We start from the raw sequence: 16,149 nt of genomic DNA, 5'->3' as shown, positions 1-16,149 counted from the left end.
CTTGAGATAGTGAAGAAGTCACACGAGAACTGATGGTTTTGTAAAAGGACAGTTCCCCTGCACGAGCTCTCTGTTGCCTGCTGCCATGTAAGATGTCCGTTTGCTCTTCCTTCGTCTTCTGCCATGATTGTGCAGCCTCTCCAGCCATGTGGAACTGTGAGTCTATTAAACCTCTTTCCTTTATAAATTACCCAGTCTCAGGTATGTTTTTATTAGCAGCACGAGAACAGAAAAATACACCACGTTACCAAAATATTTCTCTGAATACATCTATTTATTGACTTTGAGACAGTGAGTAGTGAATAGTATTATTACTAATAAAGTTCTTAAAAAAAACAAAAACCCTGAAGTTAAAAACAACTTATGAGTACAGTTTACAATTCCAGACCTTGCATTTTACTTAGTGATAAAATATTTCCTATTTTCTCTTGGTCTTTCCCGTACCAGATGTTTCAGCCTTAAATATCATACTGGTGCTTTTCACTGCCTTTAGGTCATAACTGTCATTGCCTTAAGAAATCCTGGTTTAATAGTAAAACTTATCAAGGGAAAACTAAAAAAGCAACCCAAAACTCTGTCAAAATATTCAGGTTTGGACAGGTAGTAGTTTATATAAAAACAGATTCTAGAATTGAGGGCGTGGGGTGGTTGGGTGGGGAGTCAAACACTAAATGACTGGTCTGGAACATTGCATAGTGAACCAAAAAGCCACAGATGTTTCCAGGTTTATGTCTGAAAATCTGGGAAGATGAATGATTTATATATTTTTATTTTTATGATGGGGAGAGTCAAGTGAATTGTGCTGTAAGTAACAAGTCATGAGATGTTGAAATATATGTTGAAAAGCTCAGTGAGTTGGATACTAAAATTGGCTACCCCACTCTGTCCTGACAGCTAAACATATTTTACTTCTAGTTCATACATTTCTGCTGCCTTAATGTAAATCTTATTATTTTATGGGAACAATGGAGAGGTGACAAATAACTTTGACTCCTTTAAATATTGAGAAGAAATGTAAGAATCGTTCCTAGTTGAAAAGATTGGGTACACAGAGAAAATAAAACTGATAATATGTGATTTTAAAATACGCTGTTTGGAAATCTATGTAAATTATTTACTAAAAAGGTAAATGCATTACAACAAAAGTACTTCATATTTGTCTATTTTCTACACCTACATTGTGCAATCTAAAAGAAAATCCTTAAGCTCGCTCTCCCTACACCTGCTATAATTGAAGACTGCTTTCGGGTGTTCATGGTGGATCATATTACTAACCAGTAAATATTATTACAATGTTTAGTCACTAAAATAGTTATAATATTGCTTTGAACATGAGTCAAAAGCTATTTGTATTAATTAAAACATCCACCTTCATCTTGAAATTGTTTTTTTCTATTTTGCTTTCTTATAAAATTGCCTTCCTGTCTTTTCTTCACATCCAGGATACCACAAAATGGGCTAGCTACTTACTTCATCACTGCACATTTCTTACAAACACACCTGAAAATTTATCCCTTCTAAAGCAGTGTTAGACATGAGTGATAGCTCTAACATTCAGCTTAATCTTTACCGTATTAGTCAGGGTTCTCTAGAGGGCCAGGACAAATAGGATAGATGTATATATGAAGGTGAGTTTATTAAGGAGTATTGACTCACGCGATCACAAGGTGAAGTCCCACAATAGGCCGTCCGCAAGCTGAAGAGCAAGGAAGCCAGTCTGAGTCCCAAAACCTCAAAAGTAGGGAAGCCAACAGTGTAGCCTTCAGTCTGTGGGCCAAGGCCCGAGAGCCCCTAGCAAACCACTGGTGTTTGTTCAGGAGTCCAAAAGCTGAAGAACTTGGAGTCCGATGTTCGAGGGCAGGAAGCATCCAGCACGGGAGAAAGATGGAGGACAGATTTAGCCAGTCTAATCCTTCCACGTCCCTCTGCCTGCTTTTATCCTAACCAGGCTGGCAACTGATTACATGGTGTCCACTCAAATTGAGGGTGGGTCTGCCTCTGCCAGTCCACTGACTCAAATGTTAATCTCCTTTGGCAACACCCTCACAGACACACCCAGAAACAATACTCTGGATCCTCCAAATTGAGTTGACACTCAATATTAACAATCACATTTATTAAAGAAAATTAATCTGCAAATATAGAATAATTATTCAGCATGATTAATTTTAGAGCAGTATCATGTTCTCAGTAGGGGATATGCACAACTGAAGAAATCTACAAGAATTCTATTTCAGTTTTTTCTTTATTTTATTTCTCATTTCATATTTTTTTCTCAGAGATCCTTGTTTTGATATTCCTCGTTTTAAATACATGTTAAATTCCACCTGTTAGTCAAACTCCAGTTAGAAAATATAGATCACACTAGTTTTTTTTAACAGAAATAAATTGATATAAAGAGGTTTTTTTAACTAGATATAAAACTGTTACCTAGGTAACTCGAAAGGTAAAAAAAAAACCATGACGGTATCACAGAAGTAACAATTTCAGGAAGCAGCTCCCCACTCACACCTAAAATGCCTCCTAAATGGGAAAATTGTCAGTGAATTTCAGCTAACCTTGTATTGGTTTTATACTTTCCATAGCTAGCTCAGAGATTTCTGATATCTCTGTATATTTTTTAAAAATTGGTTCAGCTTTTTCTAATAGATGAGACATAATTATTAGCCCACTATGATCTATCATATTCTAGAAAAGAAGGTTTTTGTCAATATTTTCTACTAAATGTACAATATGACTGAATTTACTTAGGATAATCAGTTATAATTAATTTAACATTGCTGGTTAATACTTGGAAAATGAAAGCACACTTTTTGACAGTTCTGGATACTAATACCTATCTCTCTGTGTAAGAAACTAAGTGTTTTTTTAAAAAATATATTTTCCAAAACAGATATTTGAGTGAATATATATTCTCATATGTGAGGTTTTAGAGATAAGATAGGTAGATATAGGTATCTAATATATATTTACATATTAAATAACAATTTTATTATAGTAAAATAAGCTTATAAATTTTAAATTATTCCCATATAAGCTGGTCTAGTGCTGTCAATCTGTTTCCAAATATTATTTTTCAATGCCAAACAAAACTTTTTATGAAATGTAAAACTATGACCTATTAGAAATATATTACATAAAAACCCGTTAAACTCTGTGATCACTGCTCTGAAATATCAAACATTAAAAATTATATAAAATTATGGATTCATCTGTCAGATGAGCAGATTCTATTGAAAAAACTGCTTTTTTTCCCTGAAAGCTTCCTAATTATGTCTCTTAGCATACAACAGGTACACTCATGAAAATAATTTGAAGTTTAGACATTATATACATTGACTGGTAACACAGACTGATATGAACTCTGTGTAAGTGTGCTTGTTCTATCTCATGCATATTTATGGAATAAGTATGGATGGAACAGAACACTCACAGTTAATATACATCACACAGAGTTAATACAAATCTCCAGAACAATATATCCAGCTGACAAGTTCTGATCTGTTCTATCTTCAAGACAATATATCTGACTAGTCTATATCTACAGTTTGGTATCTCAAAGGCATTTGAAATGCAATTTCAAAATCAAACTCTTTCCTCCAGCATGACCCACCTAAACTGCCCCATTTTTCTTAGCATGAAGGCAAAAATCCTTAGAATAGCCTGTGGCAAGTCCTTCCCTTAGTCAGTCTTTGCTGGCCTACCTTGGCCTCGTTACCCATCACCCATTCCTTTGTGATATCCACAAGGACACACAGTTTTTCAAATGTGTCTTTCTGTGGCTGCCTCAAGGGCTCTTCACATTCTAGTTCACCTGCCTGCCTTGCCAGCATGCCCCCACACACACCATTCCCCTAGTCCACGCTGTCGAATCAGGGATATTTCGGCATGCTTCTGTGGGTGTGTTTTCCATGGCTTCACAGGGTGGGGCACATCTTTTTGTTATGTGCTTATTTGACACAACAGGTACATATTGCAGTTTGTAAAAATAGGTTTTGTGATTTTTAAAATTACCATTTATATACTCCATCAGGCTGAATTTTTTGTGTGAAAGCAGATATATCTATTTTAGTTGTTGTTGTTGTTGTTTTGTTGTTGTTGTTTTGTTTTGTTTTGTTTTTACCATTTCCTAGAACAATGCCTGACACATCATAGGCATTCAACATACACTCCTTGAAGGAGGGAACAAAGAGATGGAAGGAGGGTTAGATTAATAAACTACCAAGGAAAACATTGTTTGTTCTTTTTTTTAATTAAAAACATCCCAAATTTGGATGATTCAAGTAATTTCAGACCCTGCCACCAACAACAAGAAAATATAACTTGAAATAATGCATCCTAGTTTTAATAGCTGCAATGAGTAAATAGCAAGGTTCCAATGAAAATTAAATAGATAGTATATGTAAAGCAACATTCTGAAAACAGTATAACTTATCCCCTTTCAAGAAATAACAAAAACTAAATTTTACAAAATCCAAATATTTGACGTTTTTTTACACAAAAACTTTGATATACAATCATAGTTTTACCATTAACCTTCCTAGTTTATGTTGATACATCTTTAGAAATTTTGGAAATGTGACTTGTTTTTTACAAATTTAAATCTTATTTTAAAAATCCCAATTAGCCTTGGCATGGTGGCTTATGCCTGTAATCTCAGCACTTTGGGAGGTCAAGACAGGAAAATCGCTGGAGCTCAGAAGTTCAAACCGTCCTACGCAACATAGTGAGACACTGTCTCTACCAAAAAATAAATAAATAAAATAAATAAATAAATAAATAAATAAATAAATAAACAATCAACCAACCAAATTAGCCGTGTGTGGTGGCACATGGTTATGGTCTCAGCCACCCAGAAGGCTGAGGACGGAGGCTTGCTTATGCCCCAGAGTTTGAGATTGCCATGAGCCATGATTGCGCCACTGCACTCCAACCTGAGGGACAGAGGAGACCCTGTCTCAAAAACAAAACCAAACAAAACCAAAATCCAAACAGAAGCAATTAACTGCTTTGGGGCAAATTACACTAATCTAACTTACTGGAAACTTCTTAAAATATGTGCCACTAAAAGGAAACTGTATTCTCCTACATATGGCTAGCCATTATTCCAGCACCATTTGTTGAAAAAGGTGTCCTTTCCCCACTTCATATTTTTGTTCGCTTTGTTGAAGATCAGTTGGCTGTAAGTGTTTGGATTTATTTCCGGGTCCTGTCTTCTGTTCCATTGGATTATGTGCCTATTTTACTACCAGTACCATGCTATTTTGGTGAATATGGCCTTATAGTATAGTTTGAAATCAGGTAGTGTGATGCCTCCAGATTTATTCTTTTTCCTTAGTCCTGCTTTGGCTGTGCAGGCTGTTTTTTGGTTTCATATGAATTTTAGAATTGTTTTTTTCTAATTCTGTTAAGAATGATGGTGGTAATTTGATGGAGATTGCACTGAATTTGTAGATTGCTTTTGGCAGTACGATCATTTTCACTATGTTGAATCTACCCACCCATGAACATGGAATGTGTTTCCACTTGTTTGTGTAGTCTATGTTTTCTTTCAGCAGTGTTTTATACTTTTCCTTGTAGAGGTCTTTCAACTCCTTGGTTAGATATATTCCTAAGGGTTTGTTTGTTTGTTTTTTGCAGCTATTGTAAGAGGGGTTGAACTGGATCCTCATCTCTCACCTTATACAAAAATCAACTCAAGATGGATTAAGGACTGAAATCTAAGACTTGAAACTATACAAATTCTATAAGTAACATTGTAAAAACCCTCCTAGACATTAGTTTAGGCAAGGATTTCATAACCAAGAACCCAAAAGCAAATGCAATAAAAACAAAGATAAATAGCTAGGACTTAATTAAACTAAAGAGCATTTGCAGGGGGGAGGAGCCAAGATGGCCGAATAGGAACAGCTCCGGTCTACAGCTCCCAGCGCGAGCGACGCAGAAGACGCGTGATTTCTGCATTTCCATCTGAGGTACCGTGTTCATCTCACTGGGGAGTGCCAGACAGTGGGCGCAGGTCAGTGGGTGAGCGCACCGTGCGCCAGCCGAAGCAGGGGCGAGGCATTGCCTCACTCGGGAAGCGCAAGGGGTCAGGGAGTTCCCCTTCCAGAGGTGACAGACCGCACCTGGAAAATCGGGCCACTCCCACCCGAATACTGTGCTTTTCCGACGGGCTTAGGAAACGGTGCCCCAGGAGAGTATAGCCCGCACCTGGCTCAGAGGGTCCTACGCCCACGGAGTCTCGCTGATTGCTAGCACAGCAGTCTGTGATCAAGCAGCAGGTCGGCAGCGAGGCTGGGGGAGGGGCGCCCGCCATTGCCCAGGCTCGCTTAGGTAAACAAAGCAGCCTGGAAGCTTGAACTGGGTGGAGCCCACCACAGCTCAAGGAGGCCTGCCTGCCTCTGTAGGCTCCACCTCTGGGGGCAGGGCACAGACAAACAAAAAGACAGCAGTAACCTCTGCAGACTTAAATGTCCCTGTCTGACAGCTGTGAGGAGAGCAGTGGTTCTCCCAGCACGCAGCTGGAGATCTGAGAACGGGCTGACTGCCTCCTCAAGTGGGTCCCTGACCCCTGACCCCCGAGCAGCCTAACTGGGAGGCACCCCCCAGCAGGGGCAGACTGACACCTCACACGGCCGGCCAGGTACTCCAACAGACCTGCAGCTGAGGGTTCTGTCTGTTAGAAGGAAAACTAACAGAAAGGACATCCACACCAAAAACCCATCTGTACATCACCATCATCAAAGACCAAAAGTAGATAAAACCACAAAGATGGGGAAAAAACAGAGCAGAAAAACTGGAAACTCTAAAAACCAGAGTACCTCTCCTCCTCCAAAGGAACGCAGTTCCTCACCAGCAACTGAACAAAGCTGGACGGAGAATGACTTTGACGAGCTGAGAGAAGAAGGCTTCAGACGATCAAATTACTCCGAGCTACGGGAGGATATTCAATCCAAAGGCAAAGAAGTTGAAAACTTTGAAAAAAATTTAGAAGAATGTATAACTAGAATAAGCAATACAGAGAAGTGCTTAAAGGAGCTGATGGAGCTGAAAACCAAGGCTCGAGAACTACGTGAAGAATGCAGAAGCCTCAGGAGCCGATGCGATCAAATGGAAGAAAGGGTATCAGCCCTGGAAGATGAAATGAATGAAATGAAGCGAGAAGGGAAGTTTAGAGAAAAAAGAATAAAAAGAAACGAGCAAAGCCTCCAAGAAATGTGGGACTATGTGAAAAGACCAAATCTACGTCTGATTGGTGTACCTGAAAGTGATGGGGAGAATGGAAACAAGTTGGAAAACACTCTGCAGGATATTATCCAGGAGAACTTCCCCAATCTAGCAAGGCAGGCCAACATTCAGATTCAGGAAATACAGAGAACGCCACAAAGATACTCTTCGAGAAGAGCAACTCCAAGACACATAATTGTCAGATTCACCAAAGTTGAAATGAAGGAAAAAATGTTAAGGGCAGCCAGAGAGAAAGGTCGGGTTACCATCAAAGGGAAGCCCATCAGACTAACAGTGGATCTCTCGGCAGAAACCCTACAAGCCAGAAGAGAGTGGGGGCCAATATTCAACATTCTTAAAGAAAAGAATTTCCAACCCAGAATTTCATATCCTGCCAAACTAAGCTTCATAAGTGAAGGAGAAATAAAATACTTTACAGACAAGCAAATGCTGAGAGATTTTGTCACCACCAGGCCTGCCCTAAAAGAGCTCTTGAAGGAAGCGCTAAACATGGAAAGGCACAACCGGTACCAGCCACTGCAAAATCATACCGAAATGTAAAGACCATTGAGACTAGGAAGAGACTGCATCAACTAACGAGCAAAACATCGAGCTAATATCATAATGACAGGATCAAATTCACACATAACAATATTAACTTTAAATGTAAATGGACTAAATGGTCCAATTAAAAGACACAGACTGGCAAATTGGATAAAGACTCAAGACCCATCAGTGTGCTGTATTCAGGAAACCCATCTCACGTGCAGAGACACACATAGGTTCAAAATAAAAGGATGGAGGAAGATCTACCAAGCAAATGGAAAACAAAAAAAGGCAGGGGTTGCAATCCTAGTCTCTGATAAAACAGACTTTAAACCAACAAAGATCAAAAGAGACAAAGAAGGCCATTACATAATGGTAAAGGGATTAATTCAACAAGAAGAGCTAACTATCCTAAATATATATGCACCCAATACAGGAGCACCCAGATTCATAAAGCAAGTCCTGAGTGACCTACAAAGAGACTTAGACTCCCACACATTAATAATGGGAGACTTTAACACCCCACTGTCAACATTAGACAGATCAACGAGACAGAAAGTCAACAAGGATACCCAGGAATTGAACTCAGCTCTGCACCAAGCAGACCTAATAGACATCTACAGAACTCTCCACCCCAAATCAACAGAATATACATTTTTTTCAGCACCACACCACACCTATTCCAAAATTGACCATATCCTTGGAAGTAAAGCTCTCCTCAATAAATGTAAAAGAACAGAAATTGTAACAAACTGTCTCTCAGATCACAGTGCAATCAAGCTAGAACTCAGGATTAAGAATCTCACTCAAAACCGCTCAACTACGTGGAAACTGAACAACCTGCTCCTAAATGACTACTGGGTACATAACGAAATGAAGGCAGAAATAAAGATGTTCTTTGAAACCAACGAGAACCAAGACACAACATACCAGAATCTCTGGGATGCATTCAAAGCAGTGTGTAGAGGGAAATTTATAGCACTAAATGCCCACAAGAGAAAGCAGGAAAGATCCAAAATTGACACCCTAACATCACAATTAAAAGAAATAGAAAAGCAAGAGCAAACACATTCAAAAGCTAGCAGAAGGCAAGAAATAACTAAAATCAGAGCAGAACTGAAGGAAATAGAGACACAAAAAACCCTTCAAAAAATCAATGAATCCAGGAGCTGGTTTTTTGAAAGGATCAACAAAATTGATAGACCGCTAGCAAGATTAATAAAGAAAAAAAGAGAGAAGAATCAAATAGATGCAATAAAAAATGATAAAGGGGATATCACCACCGATCCCACAGAAATACAAACTACCATCAGAGAATATTACAAACACCTCTATGCAAATAAACTAGAAAATCTAGAAGAAATGGATAAATTCCTCAACACATACACCCTCCCAAGACTAAACCAAGAAGAAGTTCAATCTCTGAATAGACCAATAACAGGAGCTGAAATTATGGCAATAATCAATAGCTTACCAACCAAAAAAAGTCCAGGACCAGATGGGTTCACAGCCGAATTCTACCAGAGGTACAAGGAGGAGCTGGTACCATTCCTTCTGAAACTATTCCAATCAATAGAAAAAGAGGGAATCCTCCCTAACTCATTTTATGAGGCCAGCATCATCCTGATACCAAAGCCTGGCAGAGACACTACAAAAAAAGAGAATTTTAGACCAATATCCTTGATGAACATTGATGCAAAAATCCTCAATAAAATGCTGGCAAACAGAATCCAGCAGCACATCAAAAAGCTTATCCACCATGATCAAGTGGGCTTCATCCCTGGGATGCAAGGCTGGTTCAATATACGCAAATCAATAAATGTAATCCAGCATATAAACAGAACCAAAGACAAAAACCACATGATTATCTCAATAGATGCAGAAAAGGCCTTTGACAAAATTCAACAACCCTTCATGCTAAAAACTCTCAATAAATTAGGAATTGATGGGACATATCTCAAAATAATAAGAGCTATTTATGACAAACCCACAGCCAATATCATACTGAATGGGCAAAAACTGAAAGCATTCCCTTTGAAAACTGGCACAAGACAGGAATGCCCTCTCTCGCCACTTCTATTCAACATAGTGTTGGAAGTTCTGGCCAGGGCAATTAGGCAGGAGAAGGAAATCAAGGGTATTCAATTAGGAAAAGAGGAAGTCAAATTGTCCCTGTTTGCAGATGACATGATAGTATATCTAGAAAACCCCATTGTCTCAGCCCAAAATCTCCTTAAGCTGATAAGCAACTTCAGCAAAGTCTCAGGATACAAAATCAATGTGCAAAAATCACAAGCATTCTTATACATCAATAACAGACAAACAGAGAGCCAAATCATGAGTGAACTCCCATTCACAATTGCTTCAAAGAGAATAAAATACCTAGGAATCCAACTTACAAGGGATGTGAAAGACCTCTTCAAGGAGAACTACAAACCACTGCTCAAGGAAATAAAAGAGGATACAAACAAATGGAAGAACATTCCATGCTCATGGGTAGGAAGAATCAATATCATGAAAATGGCCATCCTTCCCAAAGTAATTTACAGATTCAATGCCATCCCCATCAAGCTACCAATGACTTTCTTCACAGAATTGGAAAAAACTACTTTAAAGTTCATATGGAACCAAAAAAGAGCCCGCATCGCCAAGTCAATCCTAAGCCAAAAGAACAAAGCTGGAGGCATCACGCTACCTGACTTCAAACTATACTACAAGGCTACAGTAACCAAAACAGCATGGTACTGGTACCAAAACAGAGATATAGATCAATGGAACAGAACAGAGCCGTCAGAAATAATGCCACATATCTACAACCATCTGATCTTTGACAAACCTGAGAAAAACAAGAAATGGGGAAAGGATTCCCTATTTAATAAATGGTGCTGGGAAAACTGGCTAGCCATATGTAGAAAGCTGAAACTGGATCCCTTCCTTACACCTTATACAAAAATCAATTCAAGATGGATTAAAGACTTAAATGTTAGACCTAAAACCATAAAAACCCTAGAAGAAAACCTAGGCAATACCATTCAGGACATAGGCATGGGCAAGGACTTCATGTCTAAAACACCAAAAGCAATGGCAACAAAAGCCAAAATTGACAAATGGGATCTAATTAAACTAAAGAGCTTCTGCACAGCAAAGGAAACTACCATCAGAGTGAACAGGCAACCTACAAAATGGGAGAAAATTTTCGCAACCTACTCATCTGACAAAGGGCTAATATCCAGAATCTACAATGAACTCCAACAAATTTACAAGAAAAAAACAAACAACCCCATCAAAAAGTGGGCGAAGGACATGAACAGACACTTCTCAAAAGAAGACATTTATGCAGCCAAAAGACACATGAAAAAATGCTCACCATCACTGGCCATCAGAGAAATGCAAATCAAAACCACAATGAGATACCATCTCACACCAGTTAGAATGGCGATCATTAAAAAGTCAGGAAACAACAGGTGCTGGAGAGGATGTGGAGAAATAGGAACACTTTTACACTGTTGGTGGGACTGTAAACTAGTTCAACCCTTGTGGAAGTCAGTGTGGCGATTCCTCAGGGATCTAGAACTAGAAATTCCATTCGACCCAGCCATCCCATTACTGGGTATATACCCAAAGGACTATAAATCATGCTGCTATAAAGACACATGCACACGTATGTTTATTGCCGCATTATTCACAATAGCAAAGACTTGGAACCAACCCAAATGTCCAACAATGATAGACTGGATTAAGAAAATGTGGCACATCTACACCATGGAATACTATGCAGCCATAAGAAATGATGAGTTCATGTCCTTTGTAGGGACATGGATGAAATTGGAAATCATCATTCTCAGTAAACTATCGCAAGAACAAAAAACCAAACACCGCATATTCTCACTCATAGGTGGGAATTGAACAACGAGAACACATGGACACAGGAAGGGGAACATCACACTTCAGGGACTGTTGTGGGTTGGGGGGAGGGGGGAGGGATAACATTGGGAGATATACCTAATGCTAGATGACGAGTTGGTGGGTGCAGTGCACCAGCATGGCACATGTATACATATGTAACTTACCTGCACATTGCGCACATGTACCCCAAAACCTAAAGTATAATAATAATAATAATAATAATAATAATTACAATAAAAGAAAAAAAAAGAAAAAAAAAAAAAAAAAAAAAAAAGAGCATTTGCACAACAAAAGGAACAGTCAGCAGAGTAAACAGACAACCCACAGAGTGGGAGAAAATCTTCACAATTTATACATCTGACAAAGGACTAATATCCAGAATCTACAACATACGCAAACAAATTAGTAAGAAAAAAACAAACAATCCCATTAAAAATTGGGCTAAGGGCGTGAATAGACAATTCTCAAAAGAAGATACACAAATGTCCAACAAACATATGAAAAAATGCTCAACATCACTAATGATCAGGGAAATGCAAATCAAAACCACGATGCGATACCACCTTATTCCTGCAAGAATGGCCATGATCAAAATATCAAAAACCAGTAGGTGTTGGCGTGGATGTGGTTATCAGGGAATACTTCTACACTGCTGGTGGGGATGTAAACTAGTACAGCCACTGTGGAAAACAGTGTAGAGATTCCTTAAAGAACTAAAAGTAGAACTACCATTTGATCCAGCAATCCCACCACTGGGTATCTATTCAGAAGAAAAGAAGTCATTATTTGAAAAGGATACTTGAACATGCATGTTTATAATAGCACAATTCACAATTGCAAAATTGTGGAACCAACCCAAGTGCCCATCAATCAACAAGTGGATAAAGAAACTGTGGTATATATATATGATGGAATATTACTCAGCCACATAAAGGAATGAATTAACAGCATTTCCAGCGACCTGGATGAGATTGGAGACTATTATTTTAAGTGAAGTAACTCAGGAATGGAAAGTCAAACATCTTATGTTCTCACTCATATGCAGGAGCTAAGCTATGAGGATGCAAGGGCATAAGAATGGTACAATGAACTTTGGGTAATTGGGGAGAAGAGTAGGTGGGGAGCAAGAGATAATAGACTACAAATATGGTGCAACGTATACTGGTCGGGTGATGAATACACCAAGATCTCACAAATCACCGCTAAAGAATTTACTCATGTAACCAAATACCACCTGTACCCCAATAACTTATGGAAAAAGAAAAAAGAAAAGAATTTGTCCAGGTGCAGAGGCTCACGCCTGTAATCCCAGCACTTTGGGAGGCCGAGGCGGGCGGATCATGAGGTCAGGAGATCGAGGCCATCCTGGCTAACATGGTAAAACCCCGTCTCTACTAAAAAGATACAAAAAATTAGCCAGGCATGGTGGTGGGCACCTGTAGTCCCAGCTACTCGGGAGGCTGAGGCAGGAGAATGATGTGAACTGGGGAGGCGGAACTTGCAGTGAGCCGAGATCGCGCCACTGCACTCCAGCCTAGGCTACAGAGTGAGACTCCGTCTAAAAAAAAAAAAAAAGAATTCATTCAAATTCATTTAGAGGTTAAGAGAAACATACTTTTCTTATGCATTAAATAAAGGTTATAAGTGCCTGCCAAAAAAGGAAACAATATAATATTTGATACCTATAGCATACTTAATATTTTTTAAGATATAAGTAAATTGCAGATATTTATCCTCACATGCACGAACATAAGTCAGCTTCCATAGAGAGTAGTCATACAACTGCATTTTCTGTAGACAAACCTAACATCATAAATGTCATCTCACTGATGAGTAAACTGTTATCTTTGGTAAATGCTTTCCCATATATACCTATATTTAAAACATTTATCAATTACACCTTTGTAATGGAATGATATAATTCATCTATAGTCTATAGGCATATATTTTTCCTCTTCTGGGGCAGACTCTCTTCCAAAAGATCACACAGAATATAGCAATTTATCTTTATAACATAGATTATCTATATGGCCATTAAAACCATGGCCCATCATACTGTAGAATTTTTTTATTGTGTTACAGAATTTTAGCAATTTTCTTTTGAGTTTTGACATAATAAATTACTTACCTGAAAAGTACCAATCACAAAATCAGTCCGTAAGAAGATAAAATATGCTTCATAAGAGTATCTCATTTCACTCTCACATTTCATGTGATTAGTACATTTAGATTTTTTTCTCTACTGTTTGATACAGTGTCCTGTATCAACAGAATGTCATCTCCTAAAATAAACATGGTCAATAAAAAAGATAAACTTGCTATCAACCAGTGGTGAATGGAACTGTCAAGGATCCCATTTAAATTTCTTTTTCATTTTCTCTTAGAGGCCTGTGATAACTGATCAAATAATTCATATAGCAGATTGAATTATGGGAAATGGTATGTATTTTCAGGTCCTAAAAAACCCATTAATAGCCACTGTTCTGTTGTCATAATTTAAGCTCTAATAGTATATGGAGAAATTGGACTATTGTGTAATTAGTAAAATAGGGCATATATTTCCTCACTTGGACTCCTGAATTCTACTTAACACATCTGCAGAAAATCTTTAACCACCCCACCACAATCACCATTCTTTACTTTTCTCTCTTTTTTTAATTTTTATGGACATATTCAATAAAATTCTGAAAATCAGAAAAATATTATATGTTTTTAAATTTAAAAAGAACAAAACACCACCAACTTTTTACCTTTTGGTTTCTCTTTCTTTGTTCTTATGTGGGTATACTTTTAAAAAATATTACTTAATATAGCAGCAAGTGTATTACCTAGGATTAGGGTCACTTGTGGAAAGATGCTCTTGCCACATCCCTGTGGATCCCTTGGCCACTATGCTTTCAGTACCAATAGCCATGGCTATGTCTCCCTTTGTTCGAGGACTGCCCACAAACTTCCAGAGTATACTTTTCTTGAAATTCTGCGAATACGGAAAAGCTTGTATATGCACATTTCTTCCACGTGCATCTCTTAATAAGTATCAGATAGAGGCAAGAACATTAGTACTCCAGTTCCTTTGCCCTAATCAGGACCACTTGGAGATAGGACCTATACTTCCTCTAGAGCTCCCCTTTAGCACAAACCCAAAGTTGCTCACTATGGAACTCTGTGTGATATCACATCTCTTCTTGACCTCCTTTTCTTTGTGTTTCCATTTTCCTACTTTTCTACCAGTGTTTCCTATGAACACCTCTTATTAAATCAATCTCAAATCTTGCTCTTAGAAGTTACTTCTGGGGAATATTATATGAAATATTGTATGAGTAACAGAAAAAATAATAAATGTTTAAACATAATTTCTTTTTAGTTTTGGAGATGTGGTTTCACTCTCTAACCCACATTTGGGGTACAGAGGTGTGGTCATAGCTCACTGTAGTCTTGAACTCTTGGTCTCAAGTGATACTCCAGGCTCAGCCTCCCAAGTAGCTGGAGCAGGTGTGTGCCACCATGCTCAACTAATTTTCTATTTGTAGAAATAGAGATGTAGAGATGAAGTCTCATTATGTTGCCCTGGCTTACTTTCTTTTTGGTCTCACAAGTAAAATAATTATTACGGAGGTGGTTTTTAAATGGTTCTATGTAATAGGTGGTTAGAATTAGTCAAAAGTGGAAGTTATGGCGTATTTGGAAGGCAGAGTAAAAACAACTACCATTATTCTGTGAACACTGTAAGACTCAGATGTGGTGATGAATAAATGCAGAGGTCTCTAATAAGTTCCTTCCTGTCATTACCGTCCTTAGCTCCTCTTCTACTCTTCTGACCAACTCGTAGCCCAGTTCACCACAGTGAACCCTAGAGCACCACCAGGAACTTGACTATGAATCAACAGAAGTGGTAGCTACAAAAACTCAACAGCTTCCCATAGACCGCCAAATGCAATTTCCCTCTTCCACTCTGGAAGCTAGAAGAGTTAGCTTCTCTGCTTGGCTTGTTAGTGACTCCTCCGATCTTCCATTTCCCCTTTTAAACTATCACTTCTGGAGATCCTTTCACAATTGTGCAAGATCTAATACTTATACTGAATTCCTTAACTACAACAGTCATAGTGACATACATATAGTGATTCACACTTAATGGTCATTTCATAAATATCTGATAAATAAGTGCATAGTAATTTCACAGAAAGAGTTAATTTACTAAGAGATTGGGAAATTATGTCCTTCATATATTAAATACTTCTTTATCATTGACAGAGTTAAGTTAAATCATAAGCAGTTAAGGTATTCACTAAACTTAGAGATCTTTATAAATTCAGAGAATTTATAAGAATTCTTTTGAGAAATTTAGAGAAATAGAACAACAAAGGCATAGTAGAATATTCACATCCCCAGCTGATAACTCAGATTTATTAAGCACTCAGTGTGTGAATCATTACCTCTCTAATAGGTATATAGATAAATGTGTCCAAA

This window comes from Pongo pygmaeus, chromosome 15 (assembly GCF_028885625.2).
Source record: "Pongo pygmaeus isolate AG05252 chromosome 15, NHGRI_mPonPyg2-v2.0_pri, whole genome shotgun sequence".
NCBI classification, from domain to species: domain Eukaryota; kingdom Metazoa; phylum Chordata; class Mammalia; order Primates; family Hominidae; genus Pongo; species Pongo pygmaeus.
Note: the sequence above shows the minus strand (reverse complement) of the source record.